The sequence below is a fragment of the Oncorhynchus tshawytscha genome, linkage group LG16 (assembly GCF_018296145.1).
Source record: "Oncorhynchus tshawytscha isolate Ot180627B linkage group LG16, Otsh_v2.0, whole genome shotgun sequence".
NCBI classification, from domain to species: Eukaryota; Metazoa; Chordata; class Actinopteri; order Salmoniformes; family Salmonidae; genus Oncorhynchus; species Oncorhynchus tshawytscha.
In genome coordinates, this window is record NC_056444.1 from 41,858,728 (window position 1) to 41,876,090 (window position 17,363).

A 17,363-nucleotide genomic window follows, 5' to 3' on the forward strand; every position below is an offset into this window, starting at 1 on the left:
CTCACACACACTCACACACCACTTTGTATTCCAATACTTGCGAGGACTTTTTACCGTAACCTTAGCCCTAACTTTAACTCCTAGCCCTAAACCTAACCCATAATCTAACTCGTACACCTAACCCAAAACCTAACCCCTAAGCCTACAATTGCATTTTTAGAAGTGAGGACTGGTCAAATAGCCTCACTTCTCTGAATTTCCCTTGGTTGACCACTGTTGTGAGGACTTCTGGTTGTCACAACTATAGTAAAAAGTGTTGGGAACACACACACTATTCTTCAAGAAGCAATGGCTATACCTAGATCATTAAAAAAATGGATGTACAAATCCCAGATTGCCCCTTTAACTCTCTCTGAGTAGTTGAGGCAGTATTTGGTATTTGATTAGGATCTCCATCAGCTGTTGCAAAAGCAGCAGCTACTCTTCCTGGGGTCCACACAAAACATGAAACATAATACAGTACATCATTAGACAAGAACAGCTCAAGGACAGAACTACATACATTTAAAAAAAGGCACACATAGCCTACATATCAATCAATGCATACACACAAACTATCTAGGTCAAATAGGGGAGAGGCGTTGTGTTGCTTTATCTGTTTTTTGAAACCAGGTTTGCTGTTTATTTGAGCAATATGAGACGGTTTTCTTGAATTTGTTCTGGATTTGGGGACTCATTTATAGTCCCTCAAGACAGAGCAACCTGAGGATCACTGCAGTGCTGTGGATAAGACCCGGTGACCTCACCGTGCACGAAGAAAGAAAAAACACGCAGCGACTGAAATATTCTTCACGTTTTTTTTCTTTTTCTCACAAGAGCAACATCAGTACTGGTGATGAGAAGTCCCCTGTAGCCAGACACTTTAATATGGGGACATGACGTGTGCAGGCTGAGGTTCCGGGGCTTAGTTGTTGTACTGCCACTTAATAAGAGAGGAGGTGATAGAGAAAAGTTGCTGCCACAGAGGCATATTATATCCATGCCTTCCTTGCAGAGAGCCCAAGAGGTCTGAATGAACAACTTCTGTTAGTTTGCTTCCTGTAAAACAACAGTCGCGCAATTCTTTGTATTTTGAAGCCCTTATGGAAAACAATAGAACATTTATGTAAATAACGTATTTGAAATAATGAATGTAAATAATATATGTAAATAATAACTGTGCAAAAACAAAGCAGTAGTGCAATGTGGAGTCATCTACAAATACGGGTGAATGTCTATTGTTCTCCAAACTCTGACAAAGGGCTGCTGCTGAAACGTGACAGTTTATTCTGACCTCTGCTTCTAATGTATTTGTTTAGCACTTTCAGTGAGTTTCAAATCAAAATCAAATCAAATATCATTTGTCACTGCGCCGAATACAACAGGTGTAGGTAGACCTTAACATGAAATGCTTACTTACAGTGCCTTGCGAAAGTATTCGGCCCCCTTGAACTTTGCGACCTTTTGCCACATTTCAGGCTTCAAACATAAAGATATAAAACTGTATTTTTTTGTGAAGAATCAACAAGTGGGACACAATCATGAAGTGGAACGACATTTATTGGATATTTCAAACTTTTTTAACAAATCAAAAACTGAAAAATTGGGCGTGCAAAATAATTCAGCCCCTTTACTTTCAGTACAGCAAACTCTCTCCAGAAGTTCATGAGGATCTCTGAATGATCCAATGTTGACCTAAATGACTAATGATGATAAATACAATCCACCTGTGTGTAATCAAGTCTCCGTATAAATGCACCTGCACTGTGATAGTCTCAGAGGTCCGTTAAAAGCGCAGAGAGCATCATGAAGAACAAGGAACACACCAGGCAGGTCCGAGATACTGTTGTGAAGAAGTTTAAAGCCGGATTTGGATACAAAAAGATTTCCCAAAGTTTAAAAATGACAAGGAGCACTGTGCAAGCGATAATATTGAAATGGAAGGAGTATCAGACCACTGCAAATCTACCAAGACCTGGCCGTCCCTCTAAACTTTCAGCTCATACAAGGAGAAGACTGATCAGAGATGCAGCCAAGAGGCCCATGATCACTCTGGATGAACTGCAGAGATCTACAGCTGAGGTGGGAGACTCTGTCCATAGGACAACAATCAGTCGTATATTGCACAAATCTGGCCTTTATGGAAGAGTGGCAAGAAGAAAGCTATTTCTTAAAGGTATCCATAAAAAGTGTTGTTTAAAGTTTGCCACAAGCCACCTGGGAGACACACCAAACATGTGGAAGAAGGTGCTCTGGTCAGATGAAACCAAAATTGAACTTTTTGGCAACAATGCAAAACGTTATGTTTGGCGTAAAAAGCAACACAGCCCATCACCCTGAACACACCATCCCCACTGTCAAACATGGTGGTGGCAGCATCATGGTTTGGGCCTGCTTTTCTTCAGCAGGGACAGGGAAGATGGTTAAAATTGATGGGAAGATGGATGGAGCCAAATACAGGACCATTCTGGAAGAAAACCTGATGGAGTCTGCAAAAGACCTGAGACTGGGACGGAGATTTGTCTTCCAACAAGACAATGATCCAAAACATAAAGCAAAATCTACAATGGAATGGTTCAAAAATAAACATATCCAGGTGTTAGAATGGCCAAGTCAAAGTCCAGACCTGAATCCAATCGAGAATCTGTGGAAAGAACTGAAAACTGCTGTTCACAAATGCTCTCCATCCAACCTCACTGAGCTCGAGCTGTTTTGCAAGGAGGAATGGGAAAAATTTCAGTCTCTCGATGTGCAAAACTGATAGAGACATACCCCAAGCGACTTACAGCTGTAATCACAGAAAAAGGTGGCGCTACAAAGTATTAACTTAAAGGGGCTGAATAATTTTGCACGCCCAATTTTTCAGTTTTTGATTTGTTAAAAAAGTTTGAAATATCCAATAAATGTCATTCCACTTCATGATTGTGTCCCACTTGTTGTTGATTCTTCACAAAAAAATACAGTTTTATATCTTTATGTTTGAAGCCTGAAATGTTGCAAAAGGTCGCAAAGTTCAAGGGGGCCGAATACTTTCGCAAGGCACTGTACAAGCTCTTAACCAACAATGCAGTTCAAGAAATAGAGTTAAGAAAATATTTACTAAATAAAATAAAACAATAAAATAACAATAAGGAGGCAATGTACAGGGGGTACAAGTACTGAGTCAATGTGCGGGGGTACAGGTTAGTCAAGGTAATTTGTACATTTAAGTAGGGGTAAAGTGACTATGCAGGTAGGGGTAAAGTTGATCATGAACAGTGAGTAGCAGCAGTGTAAACACTCCACTACAGCCCTGTTGATATTAATGGGGGCCTATTCGGTCCTCCTTTTCCTGTAGTCCACAATCATCTCCTTAGTCTTGCTCACATTGAGGGAGAGGTTGTTATCCTGGCACCACATGGCCAGGTCTCTGATCTCCCTATAGGCTGTCTCATCGTTGTTGGTGATCAGGCCTACCACTGTTGTGTCGTCAGCGAACTTAATGATGGTGTTGGAGTTGTGCCTGGCCACGCAGTCGTGGGTGAACAGGGAGTACAGGAGGGGACTGAGCACGCACCCTGAGAGGCCCCTGTGTTGAGCATCAGCGTGGCGGATGTGTTATTACCTACCCTTACTACCTGGCGGCGGCCTGTCAGGAAGTCTAGGATCCAGTTGCAGAGGGAGGCGTTTGGTCCCAGGGTCCTTAGCATAGTGCTGAGCTTTGAGGGCACTATGGTGTTGAACGCTGAGCTGTAGTCAATTGAACAGCATTCTCACATATTTGTTCCTTTTGTCCAGGTGGGAAAGGGCAGTGTGGAGTGCAATTGAGATTGCGTCATCTGTGGATCTGTTGGGGCGGTATGCGAATTGGAGAGGGTCTAGGGTTTCCGGGATGATGGTGTTGATGTGAGTCATTGGTTTTTCCTTCGTTCAAGTATATGCCTTTTGAACCCAGCACCCAAATACTTTTTGTTACTACAAACACTTGAGCTGAGCACACCAATTTCTCTTTCTATGACCTCTCCATGCAGACAGCTATAACATAGGGTGTAATGGGGCAGAGAGCAGAACTTCCCCACAGCCCCATACCCTGTGGGGTGGTAGTTAGTGAGGGGTGGGTGACGGTGAAGGGGGGCGCAGGCTGCATATCGTAGGTCACATGTCGCAGGCCCCAAACCATCATTACCCAAATAACCTTTTGACTGTGTTTGAGTCATGGACGCAACACAGCATACTGTATCACACTTTATAGTCAACAGAATATAGGCCTATATATCAGCATCTCTTGGAGACTGTGTATGACATTTTATATGAGAAGTACATACAGTACACTGCACATGTAAGTAACATCGATTCAGTATTATTTATTTTTTTGCTTTTTTGAACCCTCACAAGATTAAGGGTGGGGCACAGTGGAGCTTGCTGAGACTTGGGGAGATGACGGTTATCGGTACAGACGTGCTGGTATCTCGATTTAGAATGCATTGAGCGCCCTCTGGAGGTGATGAACAGAAATGCATAGAAGACCTTGAGGAGGAAGAGCGACCACTCCCAAACTCTGAGCCATGCTAGAGGTATTACACATGCCAGCTTCAGCTACAAATCCTTTAGGTACCACAACAAACTCAGATGAATAAATATCTCAAATTAAAACATTCTAAAATCATAACACATGCACCAACCCTGACATTGAAATGTTACCATAGAATTTACATGCATAATGTGGACTAACTTTCTAGTAAAACCACTTTGGATTAATTAGCATTACCTGTTGGATATAAAAATGTGTTATATGCCAGTTAGCTGACACTTTTATCCAAAGCAATTTACAGTAGTGCATGCATATATTATTGTTTGGGTGACCACAGCAGGAATTGAACCCACAAGCCGGGTGTTAGTAGCACCATGCTCTACCAACTGAGTTGGGTCTCAAAGCCGTGGAACACACAGAATGTTTGACATCTTGTCATGCATGCTGCAGCCCATCCTCTAAAATGGGGACATTTCCTCAGCTCTCAAACACTGCAGCAACTCCTCAGATTAGCAGACATCTTGCCATGTACTGCATCAAGGGTTAAGGGGGGCTAGTGTTCAAATAATTGGATTAGGGCGCCACCTTGTGCCATGTTGAGCTACAAGAAGAATGCAACATTAATTTGGACAGTGGCACTAACAGTGATATTGTAATTTATATGGCCTGTCCTACAGAACAGACAGACGTATGCTAGATCAATAGAAGAGATAGACAGAGAGAGAAAGACACAGAGACAGAGAGGAGATGCAGAGACACAGAGATGCAGAGAGAAAGAAAGACACAGACAGAGAGACAGATAGGAGATGAAGAGAGAGAGAGAAAGACCACAGACAGAGAGACACAGAGACGGAGATGCAGAGAGAGAGAGAAAGACACAGACAGAGAGGAGATGCAGAGGGAGAGAGAGAGACAGACAGAGACAGAGAGACACAGAAAGAGACACAGAGACACAGAAAGAGAGACACAGAGACAAAAAGGCACAGAGACAGAGAGAGACACAGAGACAGAGAGAGACACCGAGACAGAGAGAGACACCGAGACAGAGAGAGACACCGAGACAGAGAGAGACACCGAGACAGAGAGAGACACCGAGACAGAGAGAGACACAGAGACAGAAAGACACAGAGACAGAAAACAGAGACAGAGAGAGTCATCATCTGCCTCTGGACTAAAGAGCAGAAACCTGGACTTCACCAAAGAAATCAGAAATACAGACATTGTCATCCTTCAAGAAACACACCTACCAGGTGTGAAACAGGGAAGGGCTCAGGGGGTATGCTAATTTGGTATGGAGCAGACCTAACTCACTCCATTAAATTAATCAAAACAGGAACATTTTACATTTGGCTAGATTTTCAAAAGGAAATTATTTTAACAGAGAAAAATGTCATCCTGTGTGCTACCGATATCCCCCCACTAAAATCCCAATACTTTAATGAAGACAGCTTCTCCACCCTGGAGGGGGAAATCAATCATTTCCAGGCCCAGCGACATGTACTAGTCTGTGGCGACCTAAATGCCAGAACCGGACAAGAACCTGACACCCTCAGCACACAGGGGGATGTACATAGTCAATGGTAGGCTTCGAGGGGACTCCTATGGTAGGTACACCTATAGCTCATCTTTGGCAGTAGTACTGTAGACTACTTTATCACTGACCTCAACCCAGAGTCTCTTAGAGAGTTCAGTCAGTCCACTGACACCCCAATCAGATCACAGAAAAATCACACTCTACTTGGAACAGAGCAAACCTCAAACTTGAGGCAGCAAACCCAAAGGAACTGAATAATATTAAGAAATGCTGTAGAATGTAGTGTGGAAACCTACCAAAAAACTGTTAGGCAACAACAAATTCCTTTTAGACAACTTCCTGGACAAAACGTTCCACTGTAATAGTGAAGGTGTAAACTTGGCAGTATAAAGTCTAAACAGCATATTTGACCTCTCAGCTTCCCTATCAAATAAAATACATTTTTTACAGAAAACCGAAGACAATGAACAACAATGACAAATGGTTTGATGAAGAATGCAAAAAAACTAAGAAATTGAGAAACCTGTCCAACCAAAAACATAGAGACCCAGAAAACCTGAGTCTACACCTTCACTATGGTGAATCACTAAGAGAATACAGAAATACACCACAGAAAAAGAAAGAACAGCACTTCAGAAATCAGCTCAATGTAATTGATGAATCCATAGACTCTAACCACTGGGAAAATTGGAAAACGCTAAACAAACAACACAAAGAGTTATCTATCCAAAATGGAGATGTGTGGGTAAACCACTACTCCAATCTTTTTGGCCCTTTAACAAATAACAAAGAGCAAAAACATATACATGATCAAATACAAATCTTAGAATCAACTATTAAAGACCACCAGAACACACTGGATTCTCCAATTAAATTGAATGAACTACAGGACAAAATAAAAACCATCCAACCCAAAAAGGCCTGTGGTGTTGATGGTATTCTCAATGAAATGATGAAATATACAGACAACAAATTCCAATGGGCTATACTTAAACTCTTTAAAATCATCATTAGCTTTAGCATCTTCCCCAATATTTTCAACAGCAACCTTGGGAAAATCCTCTGCATTATCATTAACAGCAGACTCATACATTTCCTCAGTGAAAACAATGTACTAAGCAAATGTCAAATTGTCTTTTCCAAAATCACTGTACAACAGACAATGTATTCACCCCGCACACCCTAATTGACAAACAAACCAAAACAAAAGGCAAAGTCGTTGTTGATTTCAAAAAAGCCTTTATCATCTTCCATTACCTATGTATGGAGATGTGGGGCCATATGTTTGCAGGAAAAAAAAGTTATTTATATTTTTTCCATGGAAAATGCCTTCAGGTACTGTTCTCATCAAATACAAATATATATATCTCCTTCATCAAGACAATCCACAAGTCAGCTTTGAATAAATATTTGCTATGTTGTAGTGTTGTCTACAATGCTTCCAAAAGATTCCAAGGCCAAAGAGCCGTAATCGACAGAGACTGCTGAACTACACTGAGCAAGTAAAATACGCCTAAACCATGGAGCAAGTAAGCACAGCTTCAATACTAGATAGGGATAAAGCATGTTAAACATATTTGTTACGGATACAGTTATCCTGTGTGTGTGTGTATCCTGTGTGTGTGTTTCTTTTCTCTCCTTCTCCCCTCACAGGTGAAAATCATCACTCCCCAATCAGTCAACAATCAATCATCAATCAGAAGACACACCTCCTCCTATTTCCTACCCTATCACAGTTCCTTCCCCATGGTTTAAAAACCCCATCATTTGTTTGCTCTAGAGCTCAATCTCTCTGTAAATGCCTTGTCTGTAGGCCTCTGTGTTTCACTCTCGCTTTGTGTCTTAACCTCGCTTTTGTTTGAGCACCTCCATAGCACTTTGTCATCACCTGTGAGTATTGTTTTTGGTTATGGTGTTTGTTTGTTGCTGGTGGGAAAAGGGGGAAACCAAGACAAGTCGCCCATGGGCATACACTACCCGTAGGTGAACTTTGTTAAATACACTAGTTAGAACTGGGCGGACCACCCACTGTATTTTTGGTTAGTTAGCTGTTGTTAAAGTAGGCTAGTCTAGCTTAGGGGTGTGTTTGTATATTGTTTCTTGCCTTGGGTCCAGCTCAGCCCCTTTTCCTGCTTCCCCCCCATTACCGTGTGTTTATAAATAAACCTGGAGTTTGACGGTAGATTTCTGTTGTCGTGGTTATTTCATTCACACTTTTACTTTGTCACAATAATAATTTGCATGAGTTATGTTACGGGTCTCATTACCATCCCCCCCCTAGACTGTCGGGCCAAAAGGGATTCGTAACAATATTCATAAACCTATTTGTACAAACTATTCAAATGCATAGCTCAAGATCTTTAAATGTAGGTTATACCTTATATTCTCCATCACCACCTGGTGGCACTATTGCCTAGTTTTTTTTTTTTTTTTGTATAAAAAGCTTTACCTCAGGCTATACCTCTTACGCCTTGATCAGACCTACAGCATCATTGCGTTTTTGTCTACCAGAAGTACATTCATTTCCATTGGAATGCTGCGTTTACCTTGCAGCATTGAGTTGCAGAGGCAGTTGCAGTTTATTCTGTGTGGTGCATATGTTGGACTTATCCAATGTATGCATCAAATTGTATGTGTAGACTTGACAGAAATAGTAGCAAAAGGTGAATGTTAAACTTTCCACTAAAAATGTTGGACTACAAAATAAAAAAGTTTGACTGCAGCATTTATTAACCAGCATTGATGCAATGACGCTGTCGGTCTGATTGAGGTGTAACGTGGTGCCGAATGTCATGCATTTGAAATGGGGACATCCACAAAGGACTGGAATCACAGCGCCCCCTTGAAGGCTCCGTTGTGAGACGGACACCGCATACCTTACAATTTTCCAAACTTTGTCTCCTTCAGCCCAGCCAGAGTCTGTCAAAGAACAGGAAGTTACCAAACCACAGAAAAATATGCAGTTTTCGAAAGCTTTATGGGATATTTAACAATTACCCATTCCAAATACACATTGGCTGTTAAGCCGATAATATTGTATGACTGTTTCCTCCTGTTGAACTGTATTGTGATGGTAATGACGTTTTGATGATAATTATTAGGTGGAGGTAGCTCGCTAATTGTATCTTCAACCTAGCTTTGCTTTTAGCTAGCTGCTCTGTAGTGCAAGCTAGATTGACTTGCTATAAAGTTAGAGAAAAAAGTTAAGTAACAAAACATGTTTTATCACCTGAAACATTTATCCTGTCTTGAATGAACAGGTCACATTTTGCAATCTCAAAAGAAATGCGCTCTCTGATAGGGAGGCTTTTTTCCATCTTGCGTTACAAACACAAGACTTGTCCAAAGACAGCATGAAGATAGGCAGTGGTGTAAAGTACTTAAGTAAAACAGTTTAAAGCACTACTTAAGTAGTTTGTTGGGGTATCTGTACTTTATTTGAGAATTTTTACTCCACATTTCTAAAGAAAATAATGTACTTTTTACTCTATACATTTTCCCTGCCACCCGAAAGTACTTGTTACATTTTGAATGCTTAGCAGGACAGGCAAATGGTCCAATTCATGCACTTATCTAGAGAAATCCCTGCTCATCCCTACTGCCTCTGATCTGGCGGACTCACTAAACACATGCTTTGTGCTGAAAAATGCTTTGTGCATTCTGGTTTGGTTAATATAAAGAATTTGAAATTATTTTTACTTTTGATACATTTTTTTAAATATTTCAGAAAACACATTTAAAACTAAATACTTTGAAACTTTTACTCAAGTAGAATTTTACTGGTTGACTTTCACTTTACATTTTCTATTAAAAGGCATCTTTACTTTTACTCAAGTATGACAACAGTACTTTTTCTCCAATAGAAATCCCTTATCACACTTGTAGGCGATGTCATGGCGACGGTTGACTAGCTAAGCTCATGCATAGAAATACGTCATCGGGTCTGTCACCTCACGCCGAACTGCATGTGCAGGCCATCAAATCAAAAGGCACTCTTTTGATATGAAGGTGTTTTGGAAGAAAATAAATGTCAGTTTGTCACTTTCACGAGATTTGAGTAATAACATGTTCAACTACTTAAGACACTGGCTCGAATCTAGACTTTCGATTTGAAGAACACTACTCAAAAAAATAAAGGGAACACAAACAACACAATGTAACTCCAAGTCAATCACTCTTCTGTGAAATCAAACTGTCCACTTAGGAAGCAACACTGATGACCAATACATTTCACATGCTGTTGTGCAAATGGAATAGAAAGCAGGTGGAAATTATAGGCAATTAGCAAGACACCCCCAATAAAGGAGTGGTTCTGCAGGTGGTGACCACAGACCACTTCAGTTCCTATGCTTCCTGGCTGATGTTTTGGTCACTTTTGAATGCTGGCGGTGCTTTCACTCTAGTGGTAGCATGAGACGGAGTCTACAACCCACACAAGTGGCTCAGGTAGTGCAGCTCATCCATGTGAGTTGTGGCAAGAAGGTTTGCAGTGTCTGTCAGCGTAGTGTCCAGAGCTTTGAGGCGCTACCAGGAGACAGCCCAGTACATCAGGAGACGTGGAGGAGGGCAACAACCCAGCAGCAGGACTGCTACCTCTGCCTTTGTGCAAGGAGGAGCACTGCCAGAGCCCTGCAAAATGACCTCCAGCAGGCCACAAATGTGATTGTGTCTGCTCAAACGGTCAGAAACAGACTCCATGAGGGTGGTATGAGGGCCCGACATCCACAGGTGGGGGTTGTGCTTACAGCCCAACACCGTGCAGGACGTTTGGCATTTGCCAGAGAACACCAAGATTGGCAAATTCGCCACTGGCGCCCTGTGCTCTTCACAGATTCTTTGGGGGGGCCGCACAGCCCTCCATGTGCTCGCCTGAGGTAGCCTGACTGCCATTAGGTACCGAGATGAGATCCTCAGACCCCTTGTGAGACCATATGCTGGTGCGGTTGGCCCTGGGTTCCTCCTAATGCAAGACAATGCTAGACTTCATGTGGCTGGAGTGTGTCAGCAGTTCCTGTAAGAGGAAGGCATTGATGCTATGGACTGGCCCGCCCGTTCCCCAGACATGAATCCAATTGAGCACATCTGGGACATCATGTCTCGCTCCATCCACCAACGCCACGTTGCACCACAGACTGTCCAGGAGTTGGCGGATGCTTTAGTCCAGGTCTGGGAGGAGATCCCTCAGGAGACCATCCGCCACCTCATCAGTAGCATGCCCAGGCGTTGTAGGCAGGTCATACAGGCACGTGGAGGCCACACACACTACTGAGCCTCATTTTGACTTGTTTTAAGGACATTACATCAACGTTGGATCAGCCTGTAGTGTGGTTTTCCACTTTAATTTTGAGTGTGACTCCAAATCCAGACCTCCATGGGTTGATAAATTTGATTTCCATTGATAATTGTGTGATTTTGTTGTCAGCACATTCAACTATGTAAAGTATTTAATAAGAAAATTTCATTCGTTCGGATCTAGGATGTGTTATTTTAGTGTTCCCTTTATTTTTTGAGCAGTCTATAACAACTAAGGAAGAACTTTTCACTTCTCTCATTGACTTCTCAAACACCAAACCCCGTCCTTGTCTGTTTGGTCTGTTCACGGAAGTATTTCGATGTTGCACCTCAAAGTGTGTGGTAATACCAGTGACATGGAATTGAAAGACAGCTGAGCTATGTCCTATATACATTTGTTTATATCTAGCATATTTTCTTTCATTATGACTTCTTTTTTTTTTAAACTCAAAATGTCATTAAACCATGACTCAAGCCAATTTCATGGTACTGACAGTGTTCTACAATATACTGTATATATATTTTTTTAAATGGTTTGCAATATAAAATGTCTTAGATATGTTTTATTAACAATAAAACACTTCAATTAAAACAAAACTACGTGTCATTATCTGACACGTTTAAGTGTTTTTCTTAGTGGTTAAGGGCGTCATAGAATGACCCACCACACAAAACATATTAAATTAAATTTGCTTATTAAGTCCTAGACTGCTTGCCATGGATTGTCTGCAGCTTTATCAGACAGACAGGTAGGAAGCTGTGGTGAGTGGGTGAGGTGGGCAGGTGACGTCACAGCGTCCTATGACACCTCTGATTAGGCCCAAGAATGACAGCTCCGTCACTGAGCCATCGTAACGGTCTCCAAGGAGACTAGAGGGAAAATATAAAAAGGGGTGGGAAAATGCCACATGCAGGAATGAATAAAGACAGGAGTGATGTTGTCACTCAGTCATAGACACCCATTTCTAATGCTGACTGTACCAGTGTCTCTGAGATGTGGAAGATTCTAGGCTTAGATGTGGCTAGAGCTTGTTGTGTAGGTGAGGAAACAAGGAAACAACAGTGAAATCCTCCATCTGGATACAGCCAGATTCGCACACAACAGACACATAAGCCTCCAAATCAGAACAGTTTACCTTGAATATAAAATCCTGAATGTGTAACGGGTCAGGAACCAAGTTAAAGTGTTGCTTCCATCCAACCTGAGCTTGAACCAGGGACGCTTTGAACACATTGACAACTGTCACCCACAAAAGCATCGTTATCCGTCACTCCACAAAAGCCGCAACAACTACAAAATCTGCAACAACTACTTTGTCTCAGAGCGGGCGACGTCACCAACTGAGCACTACTAGAGCACAACAAGTTAGTCATTTCACATAGACTAGCATAACAAAAATAAACAGTTTAATCACAAATGTTCAGACAGAAACCCAGACAAACACTCGCTATTAATCAGACAGAAAAACATTGAGACCTAAGCCCCCTGGACTAAGCTCTTGTTTGTGGTCGAGAACACGTTCAAACACTTGGCTGTCAGCTTCACTTCTATGAGGTCAGACAATCGCCGGTGACCCTGTGACGACCCTAGTTAGATAAGTAGCACCGCCACCCTGCCTTGGAGAATAGAGCAGGAAGTTGAGGCACTCGCATTACTCAGACCCATTCCACGGCCCACAATGCACTTCATTTCCGTACCAGCATTACACAAACAGCGTACACATCGTGACCCTGATGGGGAAAAGGTGCAACACAAGCATTCCCAACAGGAACTTGAAGGAACTTAAAATGAAGAGAAAAACAATGCTTAAGAGTGACCAAAGTTCAAAAGACAATGCTTGTCTTAGAGCTGAAGTTCCACTAAGTTATTTTACACTTGAGGTATAAAGAATCAGATAGAAAGGCCTTGTAGCAGATAGTAATTTTTGCCGTGGTCTTGCAGTTGAAACCTCAGGTTAGATGAGTCAGGACATGACAGCGGTAGGTGTTGATAGCTCCGGGGTGAAGTTTCCCCTAGGCACAGAACTACAGTAGAATCAGCTTCCCCCTCCTATTAACCATTAGTGTTGAAAATGCCTAAACTTACCCAAGATCAGCATCTACAGGCAACTTTGTGGTGATACTAACCTGCAGAAGAAGCTCTGGAGGTGTCAGTCAGGAGGAAGGAGGCCCAGCCTGGCAGGTGGCCAAGTTCACAGTCCTCCAGCGGAGATCAGGTCCTGAAAACACAGGTTCATTGAGTCTCAAAACAGATACTATAAAGTCCATCTAATTTCCTTGTTCCTTCAAAATCAAAACCTTTTGGCGACAAAACTTAACCTGAACAATATTCAAAGCTAGTTATTCCCCTCGGTCTATCTCTAGTCCAATCATCATGTAAGCAGGTCCAGCAATTCACATGACCACAACACACATTTCCAACCTCTAGGACCTTGTTTATCGATCATGCATCGCACTGATCCATAGATTTACCGAACACTTTTGACCCTCGAGGCCACATGAATACAATGTTACCAGAGGTTGAGAATTTGTTGGACAGCAACTGTGGCTAGTTAGTCACAAGTGCAGGCCTTCGTGATTCTCTTGCAGACAGGGTTTTTTGAGGGCAACGTCGCAGCAGTCTGATAGAAACTGGGAGGCACAGCGGCTACAGACACACCACTTCCTTTTGTGCAACACTTCCTCTCATTTTGCGTGCACTTCGGATTTTCCACTAGACTCCCTGGTCCATACCACCTGTGAGGCTACAATTGACAGAACATCCTTAGTGTTAGTTCAACCAAGACTCGTGTTCACTGCAATCAACTCAGCCAATGGTTTGAGGTACAAGATGGGGGGGAAACAATCCTCATTGTCACAACCCTAGAAATATAAATTCTAGTTCTATGGTCACAACAAACGTTTTTTGCATAGTCACCCTTAAAGAATCACTGGTAAAGGAGAACCCTCATGGCAATAAAAACATTTTTTAACCATTTTGGATTTGAAAGGTTACTTGAAATAAACCACAACCACACTCCCCTTTGAGTTCTCTGGCCCTTTTCAGCTTTTCAGAACGTGGTTGAGTGCAGGTTCAGTAGACTGTGAGACGATTAGGACGCTGTACTATCCACTATACACCAGCCTGCATACAAATAGGCTGCAAACAAATGGCCTTCCATAACGGACTAGCGGTGGTCATGCATAAATGTGATTGGACTTCTAGCTCTGAGACTTTCGCCTATAACAACCGAGCTAGTCGCTCTAAGATTGAGCTGTAGAGACAACCGTCAACATCAATTATATCTAGGCTTTGAGATGGCTGGGGTAAAAATACCTGCATAGTACTACTCTGGTGGCTATGGGATATCAAACCCCATCTCAGATCGCCCTTATGTTTCAATGTGGAACCTTATTACCCCCGTAAATACCCTTCTTCTACCATTCTTTTAACCATTTGTTTGTGATACGTCCCTCTTTAAAACCTACAGTGTATCAACATTCTAAGGGGCTGTAGGTCTCACCGGAGAAGTCTTAAACATGTCTCGAGACATCTTCATTTATATGTCTTAAGAGGTCTCAAGACTCAAAATGGCTGGGTATGAAATTTGAACATGGTAAGTACAAGACACAAAGTAATGTTGCGTATTAGAGGAACAACAGCAGTGGCAGCTTCCCTCTCCCTCATCATGCTGGATAAGAATAATTCACTTGTGAGCAGAAGGAGACGATTCTGTCAGAGTAGTAAAAATGACAAAAAGGCAAGCCAAACAACAACCATACAAAATAATGTAACGTCTATTTATTTCATAAATTTCCTTCAATTTGCAAAAGGCTGAATGCACAGTATCTCACCGGAGAATGCATCCGAGCGAACGAAACAGCGCCCCTCTGTCTCAGAATATGTAGCGTATCTATCTGATGCAGTCTGGAAAAAATAATATATATATATTTTTTTTTTTAAAGAGTACGGCATCGTTGCCACCTGTAGCATTGAATGCAAGGGTAGCCAGAGAGCATTTGGCCTCCCTTGATAAAAAAAAATGTATAAAATAGCCAATCAGCATTGAGCTAAACTGAGTAAGCTCAGCTGTGAATGGTCCTGGTGCCCCCCCAAAAAAGTATGAAGGGAAGTCTGGTCTGAAGCCAAATCCAAACTATCACAAAAGCCAAATGTCATTGACAGAAAAAAAACAATTGAATTGTTACATCTCGTTGTCTCATTGTCTTCCGGTGGCTAGATAGCTAGCTAAAATCGTCCCTTTCCAAAATTAGACATGGGGTGGTGATCGGGATTTGGACTTGTGGTTTTACTTAATTCTCCATACTGGCCAATGATTATAACGGTGATTCTTATCCAACCATTAATTCATACATCGTGCCCCTGGCCTGAGAAGGTGGAAGTTTAACATGTAGCTAGATGTGGTATGCTAATGTTAACTAGCTGGCCTGGCGCATCGTTGCCCACGAAAGGAAGTTAAGCTAGCGAGCAAACATTTTAGCCAGGTAGCCTAGGACAATAAAAACTAAAAGTGTGTATTGTATGACAGAGTCATAGACCGTTTTGGTAAGATGAAAGAGGGTGGCAATTGGTGTTTCTCTACTAGTAGGGTGAGTCAACATATTTTTCTACTTGCATGCACACACACACAGAAATCAGTAACATGGACAGCCACATCATATTTAGCTTACCTTGATTGGACTAAATCGTTTTTTGGTATCTTTTAGTTGTCACTGTATAAGACTTAGCATAAGTAATTAGATGACGTTGAAATGGTGCTGGAATAGTGGAGGCAGCTCCTGTTTTCTTTGTGACTTGCAGTAACTCGCCTTGGTTCTAAATAAATAGTTGTTCAGTAGACCGAAAATGTCAGACACATGACCATGCTGTAGGTCATGTAACAGTTTGTTATGTCAAATCAAATCAAATTTATTTATATAGCCCTTCGTACATCAGCTGATATCTCAAAGTGCTGTACAGAAACCCAGCCTAAAACCCCAAACAGCAAGCAATGCAGGTGTAGAAGCACGGTGGCTAGGAAAAACTCCCTAGAAAGGCCAAAACCTAGGAAGAAACCTAGAGAGGAACCAGGCTATGTGGGGTGGCCAGTCCTCTTCTGGCTGTGCCGGGTGGAGATTATAACAGAACATGGCCAAGATGTTCATAAATGACCAGCATGGTCGAATAATAATAAGGCAGAACAGTTGAAACTGGAGCAGCAGCACAGTCAGGTGGAAGTTGAAACTGGAGCAGCAGCATGGCCAGGTGGACTGGGGACAGCAAGGAGTCATCATGTCAGGTAGTCCTGGGGCATGGTCCTAGGGCTCAGGTCAGTTGAAACTGGAACAGCAGCATGGCCAGGTGGACTGGGGACAGCAAGGAGTCATCATGTCAGGTAGTCCTGGAGCTCAGGTCCTAGGGCTCAGGTCCTCCGAGAGAGAGAAAGAAAGAGAGAAGGAGAGAATTAGAGAACGCACACTTAGATTCACACAGGACACCGAATAGGACAGGAGAAGTACTCCAGATATAACAAACTGACCCCAGCCCCCGACACATAAACTACTGCAGCATAAATACTGGAGGCTGAGACAGGAGGGGTCAGGAGACACTGTGGCCCCATCCGAGGTCACCCCGGACAGGGCCAAACAGGAAGGATATAACCCCACCCACTTTGCCAAAGCACAGCCCCCACACCACTAGAGGGATATCTTCAACCACCAACTTACCATCCTGAGACAAGGCTGAGTATAGCCCACAAAGATCTCCGCCACGGCACAACCCAAGGGGGGCGCCAACCCAGACAGGATGACCACAACAGTGAATCAACCCACTCAGGTGACGCACCCCCTCCAGGGACGGCATGAGAGAGCCCCAGTAAGCCAGTGACCCAGCCCCTGTAATAGGGTTAGAGACAGAGAATCCCAGTGGAAAGAGGGGAACCGGCCAGGCAGAGACAGCAAGGGCGGTTCGTTGCTCCAGAGCCTTTCCGTTCACCTTCACACTCCTGGGCCAGACTACACTCAATCATATGACCCACTGAAGAGATGAGTCTTCAGTAAAGACTTAAA

At 42.6% G+C, this 17,363-nt stretch overlaps 1 protein-coding gene across 3 annotated transcripts in view; it reads right to left on the reverse strand.

Moving 5' to 3' along the window:
- LOC112215683 (CYFIP-related Rac1 interactor B) overlaps positions 1 to 17,363 on the reverse strand; it is a 66,917-nt gene that overhangs the window by 37,037 nt on the left and 12,517 nt on the right. For all 3 annotated transcript variants that reach the window (XM_024374924.2, XM_042299166.1, XM_024374923.2), the window contains exon 2: positions 13,443 to 13,534. The gene's annotated coding sequence lies outside the window, so the exon portion shown is untranslated. The remainder of the gene's footprint in view (positions 1 to 13,442; positions 13,535 to 17,363) is intronic.